Here is a 17601-nt window from a genome sequence, read left to right as displayed (position 1 = left end):
CAGTACTGGAAATACTAGCCAGAGTAATTAGGCAAGAGAGAGAAATAAAAGGAATAAAGATAGGAAAAGAAGAAGTTATATTATCTTTATTTGCAGATGACATGATACTCTACATAAAGACTCATAAAACTCCATTGAAAGACTCCTAGATACAATAAATAAATTCAGCAATGTAGCTGGATACAGTCAATACTCAAAAATCATTAGCATTTCTATACAATAACAACAAAATCACTGAAAGAGAAATGAGAAGCCATAGCCCTTACATATCATCCAAAAAAATTAAGTACTTAGGAATTAATCTCACAAAAGAAGTAAAAGATCTATACAGGGAAAATTATAATACTCTGAAAACAGAAATTGAATAAGATCTCAGAAAATGGAAAGACATCCCTTGTCCATGAGTAGGAAGAATACAAATTCAATGCAATCCCAATGAAAATACCAATAACATACCTCATAGATCTACAGAAATCACTCCTAAAACTTATCTGGAGCCAGAAGAGACCTGGAATAGCCAAGACAGTCCTAAGCAGCAAAAGCAAGGCAGGAGGCATCACAATCCCTAATTTGAAGTTATACTACAAAGCTACTGTAATAAAATCAACATGGTACTGGAATAAAAACAGATCTGAATATCAATGGAATAGTTTAGAAGATACAACCACAACTACAAACACACTCAACCACCTTATCTTTGATAAAGGCACCAAACATGTTCTCTGGATGAATGATAGTCTCTTTAATAAATGGTGCTGGAAAAACTGGCTCTCCATATGCTGAAAACTAAAACTAGACCTATACCTATCACCATGTACTAAACTAGAATCTAAATTAATCAAAGATGTAATTATTAAAATAGAAACACTAAATCTGTTGGAAGACAAACTAGGTAAAAATCTTGAAGATTTAGGGGTAGATAGAGAATTCATGCACAGGAATCAAACCACTCGGGAAAAAATTCCCAGAATCAATAACTGGGATCACGTCATACTAAAGAGTTTCTACATGCCAAAAAAAAAAAAAAAAAAAAACCCTCCAGCACAGTGAAAAGAAAACCCACAAACTAGGAAAAAAATCTTAGTGAACTGTCCCTCAGACAAATGACTTCTGTCTAAAACATATAAAGAAATAAAAAAAATCAGACCCCCAAAATTCAAAGACCGAATCCAAAAATGAGATGAACAGATGAAGAAATACAAATGGTAAATAAATACATGAAAAATGGTCATCATCATTAGTCATTAGAGAAATGCAAATTAAAACAACGCTGAGATTCCATCTCATTCCAGAAAGAATGGCCAGGATCAAGAAAACTACCAACAACAAACACGGGAGAAGCTGTGGCGAAAAGGAACTCTCTTGCACTGTTAATGGGAGTGTAGACTGGTACAACCTTTGTGGAGGTCAGTCTGGAGATTTCTCAAAAAACTGGGATTGGAAGTCCCATTTGTTCCAGCTATTCCACTTCTAGGCATATTCCCAGAAGAACTAAAAGCATCATACCACAGTGATATACTTGTGCCCATGTTTATAGCAGCACAATTTGTAAAAGCCAGATCTTGGAAACAACCTAAGTGCCCATCAACTGAGGAATGGATAAAAAAGTTGTGGTATTTTTATACAATGGAGTACTACTCAGCTATAAAGAATGACCACTTGAGATATTTATAAATAAGTAGATGCCACTTATAAGCGAAATAAATCAAACTCACGTGTGTAAATACTGTATAGTCTCCCTAGTGTAAGAAATGGTAAGAGTACATAAGATTTTATGGTAATCATGATTCTCCATTACATTGCTTTGAAGCCTTATAATGTTTTCATTCATTAGTTGGAATGGTTTTATTCTGTCTTGTTTGATTTTATTTGTGTGATGATATGAACAGTTATTTTGAAGAAAATAAGACAAAATGGCAGCCATTGCTGATTTAACATCATCTTGCTTTGAAGTCCTACCATGCTTTTGTTCTTCTGATTCCATTGGTTCTATCATGTTGTGTCTTATTGGATTTTAATATGTGTGATAGTATTAACAAATTCTCTATGGAAAATGAGATAATATAGTCGCCATTGTTCATTTTCTGTCATTTGGTTCTGAATGCCCTGTAATACTTTTATCCTCTTGAATGGTTTTATACTGTTTTGTTGTGTTTGGTACTATTGTATGTGAAAGTATGCTCAACTATTTCAAAGAAAGACATTATGGTAGCTACTTTTAATAACCGGTTGTCTTGTTGGAAGTGCTGTGTTGCTTACATTATTCTGTTCTGATCTGCTTTGTTTACCCTCTTTTGTCTTAATCTCTTTAAAGTAAAAAAATAAAAAAGAGAAATATTGATTTCTAGTGACATAGTTATGACCCAACGTGGAGAGGGGACTGTTCGTTTGATATCCAGTGCACATTTTGTGCTCACAGGGTGTACCTCGGGTTGACACCTTCAGCCCAGGGTGAGTCCTGGAGGTCTCTGGCACCTTGACAGTCTTATTTTAAGAAGAAATTGCCTTTAGAAAAAGCACAAAGGAAGTACTGATTCATACAATGATATCTAACAAGAGCTGGGGAGATGTAGCAGTCAGTGAATGTGTTAATCTTGGATGCAGCATGAGTTATGGGAACGTACTGTTATTTTATGTTCTGATTTTGTCACAGCTCATCTACTTCCCTGGTCTGAGTTTATAATTTTTTAATAATGATTATGGAAATTAAGTCAGTATGAAAATTCAAAATGAAGATCTGTAATTGCATAGGAGCAAAGAGCTCAATGTTAGTCTTCTATTCCCGGAGACAGTTCTGTGGATTATTATGTTTAAAATACCACAGAATCAAATCCAATATATATTTCCAAAGAAAAATAACTTTGGTTCCAGAATCAGATAGTCTAATTCTTTTTTTGTCTCTCAAGTTGAACACTATGGATTGATTCCCCATCTTCCAGGGATGATCCAGGAGAGACTTATATTACTAAATACAAGAAAGCAGAGACTTGTATTACTAAATATTACTGTTGTAACAGTATTACGTTAGGGAAAATACTGAAGCTAAACTAATGACAAGAATATTGATTTAGCACTTGTAACAAACATTTTTACATGCTCTTTTATTATATTCTGCATTTGAGCCAGTAAACATTAGGGGTAATAAATATTTGTTGCTCTATAATAATAAAATGAGCTTTATATTCTGGAATACATTTATGTGCAATTTCCCAATACATGGATCAATAGGACACAGCAAAAGTCTAAGATGGTATCTCATTTTTGGAGGAAAAGTCACCTTTCATGGTACCCTTGTATGGTGGAAAGTTCAAATATAACTAACAGATCAACCCTTCTGCATAAAAGAAGATACAATGATGTTGACATATGAAATAGTTACTACAAAATAATGGTTTTGATCTGAATAACATTAATCAGTAGAAGAAATATTGGGTGTTTTAGTTTTTAATCTAATTTGTATAACATTCTCTAAACTTAAAACAGGAGTGTCAAAAGGAACTGAATTAAACTATAATATTAAATTATGTTTTGTAAATAAAAACATATGAATGATAAAGTAAGTGGTATATTTACTATCAACGACTAACTCTTTGCTGGCATTTTTAGAATATTTCCTTTTTAGTTCTTATATTTTATATAGCAATTGTAATACTATGATTTTCACTTATCATGAATGACTTCACATTATTAGAGATTTTTAGTAAACATTTTTAAAAATACTTGGCATTTTGTTGACTCAATATAAAACACATTATTTTTATTACTATGATGAATACAGTGTGATAAAGTTTTCTGTTTCCATTTAGTTTGCCCACGTACAAAAAAACAAAACAAAAAATATATATACTGCATTAAAAGCCATGAAAATTTAGCATTCTGTCCAGTTTTCTTTCTCAAAATGTTACCATATGTATTACTTCCATCACAAGGTACCTGAGCACCCATTTTAAAATTATAAAATTTGAAGATGAAAGATGATGTCATTGTATGTCCTTGAATGCCTCTGTGGGTGGGGAGGGGTGAACACAGTACTGGGGATGAACCCAGTAACACAGAAACACATTCCCAGCCCTTTTTAAAAATATTTTTTTAAAGTTTGACACACGCTCATATTAAGTCATCAAATTGTGTAGGCTGGACTCAAACCTGAGATTCTCCTGCCTCAAACTTCTGGGGTTACAGAAGTGCGGCACCGCTTCTGGGTATTCTTAATAGATGTCCTTTGGGACCGTGATGGTTAGCTGTTTCAGTGGGGCTGCTAACACTACATAAAGGAAAGCATGATGTGTTACTGTAGGAAGGAAGTGTACAGAGTAGAAAAATTGAGAAAATCTTTATAAGGAGTTGGTCCTTGCAAGGTGAATGGGATTCTATAAAGGAAAGGAATCAAATGTGCAAAAATACAAAAAAAAAAAAAAAATTAATATGGTAAAAAAAAGTTGGGCGTTACTAGAACAAGAAATTCCTCTATGAGAGTGATGGATGTGATATTTAATTTTACATACTAACTTGATTAGGGAGTAATGTGCTCAGATATTTTGTCAAGCATTATTCAGCTGTTTCTGAGAGTTCGGATGAGATTAACATGGAAATTGTGCGCGGAGGGAGTGCGATGGGTCCACGCTGGGTGCACTCCCGTCAGCCCAGTGGAAGCTGGAATGAAGCAGACGCCTGGCCCTCCTTCCTGTAAAGACGGGTGCTGCCTTCTTGCCTGGAAGCAGGACACTGGCTTCTCTCGTGAGTGGAAGCACTGGACTCTCAGTGCCGAACTTTCTGCCTTTTTTGCACTAAGTGCCCATCTGTCCTGGGTCTCCAGCTTGCCGGCCACGTCTGGTGGGAGTTGTCAGCCTCCCGCCAGCCGTGTGCTCATTCCTTCCCACTAATCTCATCCTCCGTGGGTGCACATCTTTTGGGTTTGTTCTCTGGCAAACCTGGCTATACAGCAATTTGGAACAGCTTGCTGCCTATTTACTGATGTGCTGTATCTCATTTCTTTAGAACCATCTGTTTAAATTGTGTGTGTGTGTGTGTGTGTGTGTGTATCCACTAGGTCATTTCTTACTGCAAACTACCAACTAACTCTATAGAGTCTTACAGTATTTCAAAGTAACCTTTTAACTGTCTTCGCCTAAAATTCCAAGAAACTGCATCAGAAACAATCAATTTTATTTAGAAATTTAAAACGAAGAAATTCTGATTTAGAAAAAGAAAATAATGAATAACTAAAACATATAGGGCCGCATCCTTCATCCCATGGGTAAAAAACGGAAACAAAAATCATGACCAGCAAAAGTAAACACAAAAGCAAGTCCTGGGGTGGCCCACTGTAGTTTACTTACTTGTTCTTTTTCCATTATTTTGTTTCACCGAATACCACACTGTAGGTAGGTTTTCCAATAATATGCTAGATTTCACCACCAGAGAATGATCTGACAGGGTAAACTTTTTATTTGTATTGCACAGATTTTTCTTATAAAAAAATACTTACTCTGAACGCCATTGTCAAAACACGTGAACATATAATATTACAATCCAAAAGAGGGGAACTGGATCATTAATTAGGGGAAGTAGATAATTAAAGGGGGCAACTCTGCACTTCTGAGTCGTCTGAAGGCCACAAGCCGGAGGTACCAAACACTGAGCATGCCCTCTTTCCCTGCAGACCTCTCTGTGGATGTCTTTCTGTGGTAGTGCTGCTTTTTCCTTACTCTAAGCCTTGGGGAATAGTGACAATAAAATACCACAATAACTTTATCTTCAGCTGTCTCCTTTCTGTATATATCACAGTCTCCTGTCCTCAGACAAGCTGACAGGGTTTCTAACCACCACTCACCACTTTGGAAGCTGAAGCAAAGAGAAGTGAAGCAAGTCTGTAACCCTGCAGTAACAGTTCCTGAACTTTGCTGTGGTTCTTGAGGATTTATTTAGCGTCTTCTGTTTTTCTATGCAGAATCTCCTTGAAACACTGAAAAGATCTCTCTGCTTTTGCATAAATCAGATCAAAAATGTCCCTGGCCTCTCTTCCTTTGTTCTACCTTGTAGTGACAAGGAGGCCAGTCAAGAATGCACACAGCCCAGGGCTCCCTTTGACCAGAATACTTCCTTCCCCGGCCTCTCTCTCAGAGCTATTAACTAGATTAGCAAATAATATTTCCCCAGCTCTTTATCCACAGAACAAATGGAGTAGGTCTATAAATAAAGGTTCAAAATCCACTCTCTACACTAAAAATCTCAGCACTTACAGAAAAATAAAAATTACAATTAGGAAAGCTGGAAGGAAATGGAATTCTGGTCCCCAAAACCCAACTGGCCAATTACTAGCCACAGTGACTGTGATCATTCATTGTTTTTTTTTTCCTAAGAACTAAAATAAAATCTGTTATTATTTCCCCACTTAATGGTTTAATTTCAACAAATGGTTGTAAATATTTTAACAGGCTAAAAGCTTTTTCTTAATAAGAGTTCATTCGAAAACTTTGACTATTAAAATGAGCCATATATAAAACAATATACTTCACAAATGGTGACTGTGGCTGAGGTGAGAATAATCTGTTTTAAGCTAAAAACAGATAATGCATGTGTCTCCTGTAATAGCACTTTCTATTGTGGACACCTTATATAACTCATAACACAAAGAAACTGATAATATTAACAAAAGAATGTCATAAAAATTTTGCCAATTTCCATTTTCTACCATAAAACTGTTGGTAATTATTTAGAACTTTTTTTTCTGAAATTACTCTAAGAAAACCACTTCCTTTGAAGATGCTTGGTGAAGTAGAGCAGGCCACCACCCACTGCAAAACACATCTGTGCACAATTGTTAAGGGATCTATGCTAAGATTTCATTTCTCTTTTAAACTGCATAGCTTGTGCCATTCTGTTGACTTGAATGTGCTTCCAAATTTTCAGGCTAGAATTTTATATGCATGTTATATTAGGTAGAGCACTGGCTTGGGGAAAATAATGTCAAATCCTAACAAAGATTTTACACTGATATGATGGTGCTTTGTGGCCTCAGATATTTTCTTATTATTTATTTGTTGCGTCTCTCCTTTCAAAAAATCTTGGAAGTGGTTTCACATGAAATATACAAATAGAATAGGAACAGCATCCACTGAAAGACCAAGGGATCAGGGCGAGGCAGCTGATCTACATAGACTCCTGTAGTAAAACTGTAATTCTAAATCATAGACCCTCTCGGGGTCACACTTGCCTAAAAGAAGCAGATTTATGAAGCAGAAAAATGCTGCGGTAGAAATCACAGTGCTCCAGGTCACTTCATCCACTTGCCATCAATTTTTACACCATCAGCAAAAAGGAATAGGAGCACAATGGGACCCTGAGTGGGAAAAGAAAGGGTAGCAACAGACACACTGACAAAGTTCGCTGCAGCCTGCTCCGACTGTGTACTGCGTGTCTGGAAGCCACTGCTGTACAAATACACACATGTTTTTGTCAAGAGTGAGGGGCATTAGAGTCCTGAACAAGGATTGCGATGTCAGAGGAAGGAGCCTGTATGGCAGGAAGACACATCCTCGGGGCCACAGGGACGTGGGCAGTGTGGGGAAGTAGAGGCAGCCGTGGTCCCCAAAGTGAAGCACTGTGGAGCTGTGATGGTCCAGATGTTCTCCTGCTCCATCCAGCGTCTGCCCATCTTTGCTGTCTCCTTTCAGCTTTCCTTCTAAACTGTCAAAAGCAAAATGTTAGAAGCAGCAAAGTGAATGCCATATCAAAACCCTGAGGTACACATGTGCTTCAATTAAGCCATGCCCTGGGCTTCTGTTTCTGCCTTAGTGACATTTCAGTGTCTTCTCCTGGACTTTCAGGTGACCCTCAGGAGTCAGGAGGAGTTCAGGTATACAGCGGATGACCTTGCCAGGCTTCTTTGCAATGCTGAGTCTCCCGAAGCCACCCTCCAGCTCTTGTGGCTTCACGTTGCAAGTTGTAAGGAGCTCAGTCGAGCTCTCCAGGTCTGTGCAGGGTTCCATCAATACTAACGTGATGTTTGTGTGTTTCATTTCACCAGCTTTGGTAGATTTGAAACCATTATTAAGAACAAGTAATCGAGAAACATGATAAATCCCCCTAGTCTCATCCCAGGTCAATCCTGAATTATAATTAAGTCATGTCTTAAATTTCTCTTCTACCTCTTTTCATATTGGCTTCAAGATTCTTTTTTCCATGACTATAATAAAAAGTGTCAGTCCTCTGTGGGCTTTCTGCAGTTCCCACAATCCTCACTTGAAGCATGATGACTGAACCAATTATGGTATTCCAGTAGGTTTTACATAAATTGGGCCAACTCCTACTGTCCTAGCCCTGATTCTCTGTAAGAGCCTTTGTTTCTTAGAAAATATCTCCCTAGTCAATTGTATCTCCCTAGTCAATATCTCCCTAGTCAACTCACAATTGTTTTTGTGAGTTTATAAACAACTCATCTCTGTGGATTATATGCTGTATATAAGAAACGATCATGATGAACTTTAACAGTTCCACATACATAAGCCACCTATATATTTATTTACTATTATATTTAAGTGGGCAGTTTAGCACTTACACCCCTTTGGGCAATATGTCAAGTTCTAACCAATCCTGTAGGATTGTGGGGACCAATCAAATTGTGATTACAGTAGGCTTTATTTTGATACGCAATACCTTCAGGCAGTTACCTCTTTACCTTATAGATCTGTTATGTAACCATCCATAAACACATTTCCACCTCTGTATTGTAAATTAATTGAAACAAAAACTGTCTTTACCTCCTTATAAAATTAGAATATTGCCTTTTGATTCATAGTCAAAACATAAATGTCAGTGATCATTCACAACAAATATTCATGCCTATACTCAAAATACCGGCATTATCCAATACACAAGATCCTTATATACATTAACTAATCCTTGAATTGGGGTAAAATAGAGAATATAGAAATTAGGGTCATATTTGTTTGCTTACTCTGTTTCTTTGTGTTACAATCATCTTAAGAGTCAGGACTCCATTTTGTATGAAGTTTTATTAAAATATTGGACAGAATTCCTTTATTGGACCACATAGAATCATGTCAAAAATGAAGTGGGCACTCAGTAAATTCAGGTTGTACAAATTAATGAGTGCATGCAACAGAGGATAACTTAGGAATTTAAGAAATTATTGACTCATTTCTGATTAAAGAAAACAGAATATTGGACTGGACTGCCATGAGCAGAGATGGAGAAATGTAGACACAGATGGTACGATCACTATGCAACTGTAACGGAACCTGAGTAAGGAGTAAAGGGAGGTGAGGGGTTCCGAAGGGATTATAAATTTGAAGTTTGAGCCACTGGAGCCAGATGAAGTTTTCACTGGGCACAAAGGATCTGCACAGCACTGTTACTCCCATTGCTTTACTTACTTGTTTACGTATTTATTTTGTTGAGATATTTGCTAGCCTGTGCTAACCTTGTGTGAGAGATTGGACAGCCCGTTTGAAACATGCCTTCAAGCGGGAGCAGGTGGCAGTCCTGCACACCTGGGTGCCTGGCAGTCCTCTTGCTTCATGGCTAGGGCTGGGGCTGTGGATCTGAGATCCGCAGCAGCACGACAGGGGACTTCAGTGGAGCTGATCTGCCTTCCTTCAGATAAATAAGGTACTCTTTTCGTGAAAGACTATAAAGAAGAATGAGATGAAAAAAGCCTGAGGAGTTACATGAGGGGCCCTTCATGGTTTTCCTCCAAGAGAGATATGGAGCTTGAAAGAAGAACCAACGCTAAGGAAAATGGGATATGAAAAGTGACAGAAAAATAGAATATCTTTTAATATGCTTTAAGTCAAAATTGTCCATGAATAATTATTATTCTTTATAAAAGTTCCACTTTGGTGATTTGGAAAAGAACAACCAATGGGATTATGTGCCCAGGAATAAATGACCTAGTTATCTTGCCTTTGCAAAACCTTTCTCTAGGGCTCTAAAATACAGACAATAATTTATCCCTTGGAAGAACTTACTTGGAATCGTGGTTCATGCTTCGAGGGAAGCAAGCAGCCAGAGCCAGAAGGTCTGCAGACCAAGAACTGATCCAGAGGAGGTCTTTGGTCAGAACAACTCCCAGCCCGTCCCACAGGACACACAGCCCTGCATCTCCCCATTGCTCTGCTGGGCATTCACTCTCAAATGGGCAGCCTGGTCCAGCTGTCTTAGTCAACTTCAGCTTTGAGAAAACCATGATAGTTAAGTTGCTTGTGTCTGCTGGACTGGCTTGGAAACTTCCCTGGAGTACACTTCTAGCGGGTGTGCTGGGGCAGGTTGTGAGGCTCTAACCTGGGTACGGGTCTAGTCCCCTGCCCCTGCCTTTCTGACACTTCTCTCCTGCTTTGCCTCCAGGAGGCCTCGAGCTCCCCAGCTTCACTCCACTAGGCACTTTCGCTATGAGTTTTCTGCCTGGAGCCAGCAGACATGAACTGAATGCCCTCATAACAGGCGTCAAATGAAACCTCTGCTTCTAAAGTCGTGGGTGTCGATTGTTGCATCAAGCACTGAGAGAGCTGACTGGTATGAAAATGAACCTATATAAGACAAAGATTTTTATCTATGCCTTTCTTCCTTTCTGTTATTTCCCTCCCAGACAACCAATCCAGAGGTAACCATTGCAGGCTGGGCAAGGCTGGTAAAGGACAGAGAAGGGGATAAGGACAAAAGTACCACTTAATGCTTAAAAAACACACTACCACTCAGTAAGTACCAAGTCCAACTTCTCTTCACTATAATGTTATTTCCTTTCCCTGAAAATGCCCTTGTTTTGTATTTTATAACACCCTTTTATTTTATCCTACCTTGCCTACCAAACATCCTATTTTATATTCTTTGTTCTACAAATAATCTTTTTAAAAAAAAATTTTTTTTGGTGGTCCTTAATTACTTTACTGGGGAAAAAGTCACATTAGGCAAAAAAAAAAAAAAAAAAAAAAAACCTCACACACAAAGAAATGTTGATTACATAAACATAAAAATTACTGGAAAATTATTCAGATATATAGGTCAGTAAGAAAGGCACAAGTGGAAAAAATTAATGAAAGAGTCTCACACTCATAAATATGATGTCGTTTAAAAGGCTCTCTTGGATTCATTTTTCCAAAATGGGCACACTTTGTGAAGAAACACATTGCTAGTGTAAAAAGTGAGCTCATTAGCAAAGCTTAAATCAAGGCAATGCGACTTTCTTGGTTAGAGTTTTGCTGGAACACATAACTAGTTCCTTGATAAGCATCTCTGTATCCCTGTTAACTGAGAACATAGGTGCATGAGTGATATTGCTCTTAGGTAAGAAAAGGTATTTGTACTTTTTATAACAAGATAAGGAGATAAAACTTACCAATTTTACCATAAAATAGGAGAAACAGGCCCTTAATTGCTATTACAGCCTTTTTCAAAGGAAGAAATTTAACTGGGGTTAGTGAGTACAAGTCAGTCTTCTCCCCTAAAATGTTTGTACATATTTGCAGCATATAACATTACTGCTTATTGTTGTAGTGAGAGAGCTAACCCTCAGGGATGGCATAAATATATTTACATAAAAATTAACTTATATGACTGCAACTATATATGTTTGTGAACCAAAAATTGCTAAGTGAGTGTTTTAAAATAATATTTTAAAATCTTAGAACTAAATAATATCTCAACCTCCTGTAATATTTGAATACTTTCTATTTTAATTTAAAATTTTACTAAAGTAATGCAGAATTTTTTTGCGATGCTATTTGATTTCTTAGAAATATAGCAACTGAAAATTCTTAGCAAAACAGGATTTCCTTGTTTTCAAGAAAGCCACATACATCAAATACATATACCATCACCCCAGGCTGTAATCAATCTGGTGAATAGAGGGCAGTTACGCAGACTGCTTTATTAGGGTTTCAGTCTTCATGGATTTTTTTTTTTTTTGTATTTCTTTCTTCATTTCCTGAAGAAATGATTGGGAGGCTTAAGGATTTTCCATAGGCCATTAAACACAAGTCCTTCCCATGTCTTTTTGTTTTGTTTTGACTCTATTTCTGCTTTGCTTTGCTTTGTTTTTCATGAAGAATAAAATAAGAACAACTTTTGGACAACTTCCCTTTTTTTAGTAAAAGAGAATATACTTCTCCTGTTTCTTTGCTAATCTCCCATTCATTATCCCGGGAATTACTTGCTTCCCAATGTGACCATTCTGGAAAGTTCAGAAACAGCATCCCAGAGATTTAGGGAGCATAAAGAGGGTCAGAGTGGCTCAGTGTTAATGATTTACCTTGTATCTCCAAAGAGAGTGGGTTTGTTCAGCTCTGATTGTATCTTTTTCTCTCAGCATAATTTGAGGTTCCAAGAAAACCAAGGCTTCGCTGTAAATAAAACATATTTAAAAGCAAGTTTATAATTACAAAACTTCATTTAAAGAAGTTGTATGATTTGGAAAACATGGGTGGCTTTGGTCTTCCAACTTTTACACCAAAGTCTTCTCCCTGATCTTAAGGCATGTTATCAAAACCATCTTACTTTTATACCAAAGTCCTCTCCTTTAATATTAAGGTATGTTATTGAAACCTTCCTTCTTTTATACCAAAGTCCTTTCCCTAGTATTAAGGTATGTTATCAACAAACTTGAACAACTAAATGTAAGAGTGGTAAGAGTACTTAGCGTGCCTTCCAGTCTTCCTTAAAAAAAGAAAAATCAGATAAATAGATGTTCATTTTTTTAAAAAAGCAAGGATAGACTTTTTCCATTGCAACCACAAACATTGCAAAGAGCCATCAATATAATAGATACCCTAGTTACAGGTCATTTAAATATTCTTTGGTCAATTATGACAGGCTGGTTTAAATTTTTTTATTTTCATTATATTTTCATGCTTAGCATATTAACCAGAAGTATGGTCATAATCTCAGTTTCTATCATCTGACATGGCCATTTTCTCTAGTTTTCCTCTGATTTTTTATTTTGTTTCCATGTGATAACTATTCATACAAGGGGAATTGGTATGACCTGCAGTTCATATACCATGTTCAATCAAGTTCAACAGCATAACTGACGGAAATGAGTCCTTACCTAAAACCCAGAATCATTGCAGAGGGTTCAGCAGATTTTATTTGCTGAGTCAACATTCGCAATTCCCACCCTGTGAAGAGCAATCTGTGTACAGGTGAAGCAGAGAGTTAGAAAGCTCGTCTCAGAGCTACCTCGAGAGCAGCAGGAGCACAGGTGAACCCTGCTTCAGAAAGGGGAGCATTAAATGATGGAAGAAACAAATTTTTTTATTTAGGAAAAAAAAGCAAAACAGTAAAAAGAATAGAAATAATACAGAATTTTTTAAAAAAGTAAGAAATCACTAGTTGATAAATTACATATTGTTATTTTAGGAGTAGTTGTTCAAGTTACAAAATCAAAGCTTAAAAAAGAGGACAATCAAACACTGACAGTGCAAACTATTCTGTTTGATAAATTAACAAAAGCTTAGGCCAAAGGCACATACCAAACCTTCTTGTATTGGTGGCATGGTTCTTGGATCCTCTCTAGAGTAAGGTAGATGCTAGAGGATAAATGTTATTATTATAAAATAACACTGGTTTGTAACTATCTAATGTGTTGAATATTGTTGTTCCCTTCTGCAGCAAGCACTTGGGTAATAGGTTGTCTATATTACTGAAGCATATCCTTAAGTAGATATTTCTAAGTTTAGAGAGAAAACTCTTATATAATTGTATAAATTCATTATTTAAATGAAGTTGTTTTTGAACACATCAATCAAAATATCTCTACAAACATTTACATTTCATTAGTAAAAGTATCTTTTGATCGACTTCAATCATCAAGATTACAAGAGATGACAATGCTATGATGACCTTGTTGAAATCTATTAAATTAAGTAACTGAGGAAGGTTCTGGAAGTGTTATTTTTCAGTTAACATATCCATTATAATACATGCAAACACACACCCTGCACTTTCTATGTGAAAAACCGGGAGGAAGGTGCAACATTCCAGGCACAGTGTCATAGGGCCAAGAGGCAGAGCAGAAGGTAGAGAGAGACCACACAGATGAAGTAGGGTGTTTTCAATCATGCTCTGCAGAAGGCTCCGTGGAATATGCAGAACATGCAGTTCAAGGTACACACACTCACCCAGTCACTTGCCATGTGTGTGTGTAAGGATCCAGGCCTTTGCATGTAAATACTTACAGTCGTGCTCCATTGCATGTGAAACATAGATGAAACCGAAATCCAGACCAGAAAGTGGGAAATCACTATGAGTTGTGTTGAGAATAAAGACTAAGAAAATTAAAACAAGGAGGGGCCAAGTATGTAGAATTATACTAATGATTAATCTTATTTTATGAAGACTCCTTTGTCCTATGAAACCGCACTGTGTCCTTTTTTAGAACAAATATATCATATCAAAATGCAAAGGAAAGAAATAGATCCTGGAACAACAGCCAGGATATCATAGCCATCTTTTGTATATGTGTGTGTGTGTGTGTGTGTATGTGTGTGTGTGTGTGTGTGTATTATATATACACTCAATTTAACTCATCTTTATGTGATCATTCCCTTATTTAAACTATTTAAATCATGCCAAACAGTGTGCTGGGCACTAGAGAGAGGGAGAAATAGATAAGGCCATGTAAACACAGATGTGCTCAGGCTCAGATCAGAGATGGCTATACCAGAAGACAACAGAAAACCCACAGGTAACCCTTACAACCCCTGGTGAAGGGCCTCAATTAACATAAACGACAAACTCAAATTACCCAAGATCATTTAGAACATGAAGACTTAATTGCTGAGACAGAAGGAGATCCTGAAACATTACTTTCAAAGTATACAGTCAAGGACTTATTCAGATTTTATTTGTTTACTTGTTTTAAAAGTTTCTTTACTGATAATTTTATTTGTTAAAACTACAAGAAAACAAAATGACAAAACCATGCTAAATGCAAACCAATTTTTTCTTATTAGACACAAAATTTATCAACATAAATTTCACTATGAAATTGCTCTGAAACTTTCTGAAAGATCATTTTAAATTTCCATGCTTTGCAAGGCAATAAGAGTTTCCGAACAGCACTGTTCCATGGATTGCACACCAGGGCATCCAGCTTTACCTTCCAGCAGGTGTTGGGTTTAAGCAAAGATGAAGAAATGCAGGCAGAATTGTGCTTCATGGAGGTAAATTCCAAACTCATTTGGATCTGTGTAAAAGAAGACAGATTAATGGGTGAGTGTAAGGCTAAAAACAAGGTAGTAGGAAAGTTAAATTTTAATTGCCACCAATAAACCCAAAAAGTTCCAGGCATTTAATAAGTGCTTAATAAAAATGTGTGGCTTGAATGAGGAAATGCAGGGTATGTGGCAGCCCATGCTGAGAAGAGCTCCAAGCTGGAATAAGTCTCCAATGGAGATGGTTAGGGCGACTAAGATGTTAAAACACGCAGGGAGAAGGCAAGCAAAACACAGGTAAAATAAAAATGCAAAAATTACAAATGTTAAGAATGAACCAAATGAAATATAATGGAGAAAAGTGGAAATCCACTGTTTCTAGGAAAAAGGTGAATCACACAATTACCCAACCACATCAAAACGAAAAGACCTCGACTCTTCATTGATAGCAAGCTCCACAGCGAGGAGCTGCCCGTTTTATCAATAAAAGCAGTGTCCAGCACACCAAAAAGTGAGAAGCCAGAATACTCAGTTCAGATTGCACCACTTTACAAAATGTTCTGAAAAATGACAGGATATGGAGACACCCTGAGAGTGTCAAAGGATCCAATGCTGGTTTGGGTCACTTCTTCCTCTGCAGTGAGATGATTCTGTTTCCTGCACCACAGTGAGTCATGGCTGGCACTGGCTATGCAAACACCTGCTTGCTATTCTAATGAAAAGTTTGAGGCTGCACTGTGGACCATTGTGATGCTACTCCTTACCATTTGTGGGATATTTACAGGAAAAGATGATGACCTGTGCTGTGGGATTGCTTCTGATAACAGAGACATTTCCATTTTCCAGGAATGCACACTGCTGCAAAGTGATAGCTGAGTCCTTCCAAAGGCATTGCTCTTGCTGCAAGGAGTCATCTCACCTGAGGTGTATGTTCCTTCCTGGGGACTGAGAAATTAGATGTCCATTTCCAGCAAGGCAGAGGAGGTCCAGGAGTACTGTTGCGGATCACCGGACCCCAGAAACCCAGCCCTAGAGACCCCTGTAAGATGGGCACAGGCAGCGGCTACAGCTGCATAGCAGACCAGCTTCTCCCTGTGCCCTCCTCTGACCTCCCCCTCATTACATTTATTTTTCTCCAAAAAATCTCCATTTCAGAACCTGCTTCATGGGGGCCTTGCCAATACTTCCTCAAAGCCTAGAGCTTGCTGATCACTTTTCATGTATTGTTTTCCCAATTTGTGTCAAGAAGTAGACGTTGCTTAGGGGCAGATTCTATCATGTGCATCTGAGAGATGAAAAGGATGAGACAAGAATATCACAGGAAACTAATGTCAGGGCCACACTTCCAAGTGGAGCCCACAACTCTAACCACAGTCTGCGTGTTGTAGAAGCTGTCCACTCTGTCCTTCCCTCCCTTCTCAGGGTTTCCTTTAGAGTTCTGAAATCTGTGGGACACAAAAAACAATTGTGATTCACAAAGAATTTTTATGGTATAAATTAACTATACAAACTTGAAAAATAGAAGGAAATCTTCATTAGTAGTCTTAGAATTGTGGGTCCTTGTGAAACATTATCTTTTTAACCCTTTTTCCTTGATTTAATTGGTCTTCTATGAAATGTACCTGCATGACTGGATTTCAGTGCAGGATCTGAGCACCCATAAAGTGGAGATTTGGAAGCTCAGAAGAGAGATCAGGTACATGCACCAGATTCTGATCCTCGGAAGGCAGAGCACTGCCCATCTGACAGGGACTGTTCCCAGATATGAGGACTTCACACCATGTCTCTTGAACTCTATGTGTCTCAATTTTTTAAGGACGATAATAAATAAATAAATACAATCAACTTCTTAGTGCTATTTAGGTAGCAGTGATACAAGGCTTAACACTTTGTTCAAGAAGTTCAATGCATGTTATTTTTATCCTTGACCCAAATTTACAAAGAAAATAAGATTCATGGCCATCTATAACACTTTCTGCTATAAATAAAAGTTAAAATGCAAACATATGTGGTGTTGTTTTTTAGAAATGTCCTCACAAGTTTAATTTAATCAAAAACTATGGAGGAAGCAGAGGAGCTATGTCTGGGGTCGTGGGAAGGCTGTCTTTGATCACACAGCAATAGCCAAAATCAGAACATTTTCCCCATAAGAAAAAAACATGTATTTGAAGAATAAGAAGAAACCTTCAGTATATGTAGCACAGCAAATATTTGTTCCAGCTGAAGCCAAATAAACTATTTACCGATAATACTAGAAAGTTAAATAATTTTTTTTTTTGTACCTAGGATTGAACTCTTCACTTCACACTTGCCAAGCAGGCACTTACACCACTGAGCTAAGTCCCTAGCACATTAAATAATCTTTTGTTCTAAAGTATTTTTACATAAATACCTCTAGTACATGTGTATACAAGTATGCGGACCTGTGGAA

At 37.3% G+C, this 17601-nt stretch overlaps 1 long non-coding RNA gene across 1 annotated transcript; it reads left to right on the top strand.

Moving 5' to 3' along the window:
* The first annotated feature begins 4588 nt into the window (after nt 1-4588).
* On the top strand, nt 4589-16724 carry LOC134473629 (uncharacterized). Its single transcript, XR_010043984.1, has 3 exons — nt 4589-4737; nt 10610-10718; nt 16017-16724. It is a non-coding gene; the product is annotated as an uncharacterized LOC134473629 (long non-coding RNA).
* The last annotated feature ends 877 nt before the right edge of the window (nt 16725-17601 follow it).

Source organism: Cavia porcellus, unplaced genomic scaffold (assembly GCF_034190915.1).
Source record: "Cavia porcellus strain 051 isolate PalLab524CR breed Dunkin Hartley unplaced genomic scaffold, mCavPor4.1 scaffold_27, whole genome shotgun sequence".
NCBI classification, from domain to species: domain Eukaryota; kingdom Metazoa; phylum Chordata; class Mammalia; order Rodentia; family Caviidae; genus Cavia; species Cavia porcellus.
This window is presented reverse-complemented; position numbering and strand designations above follow the sequence as displayed.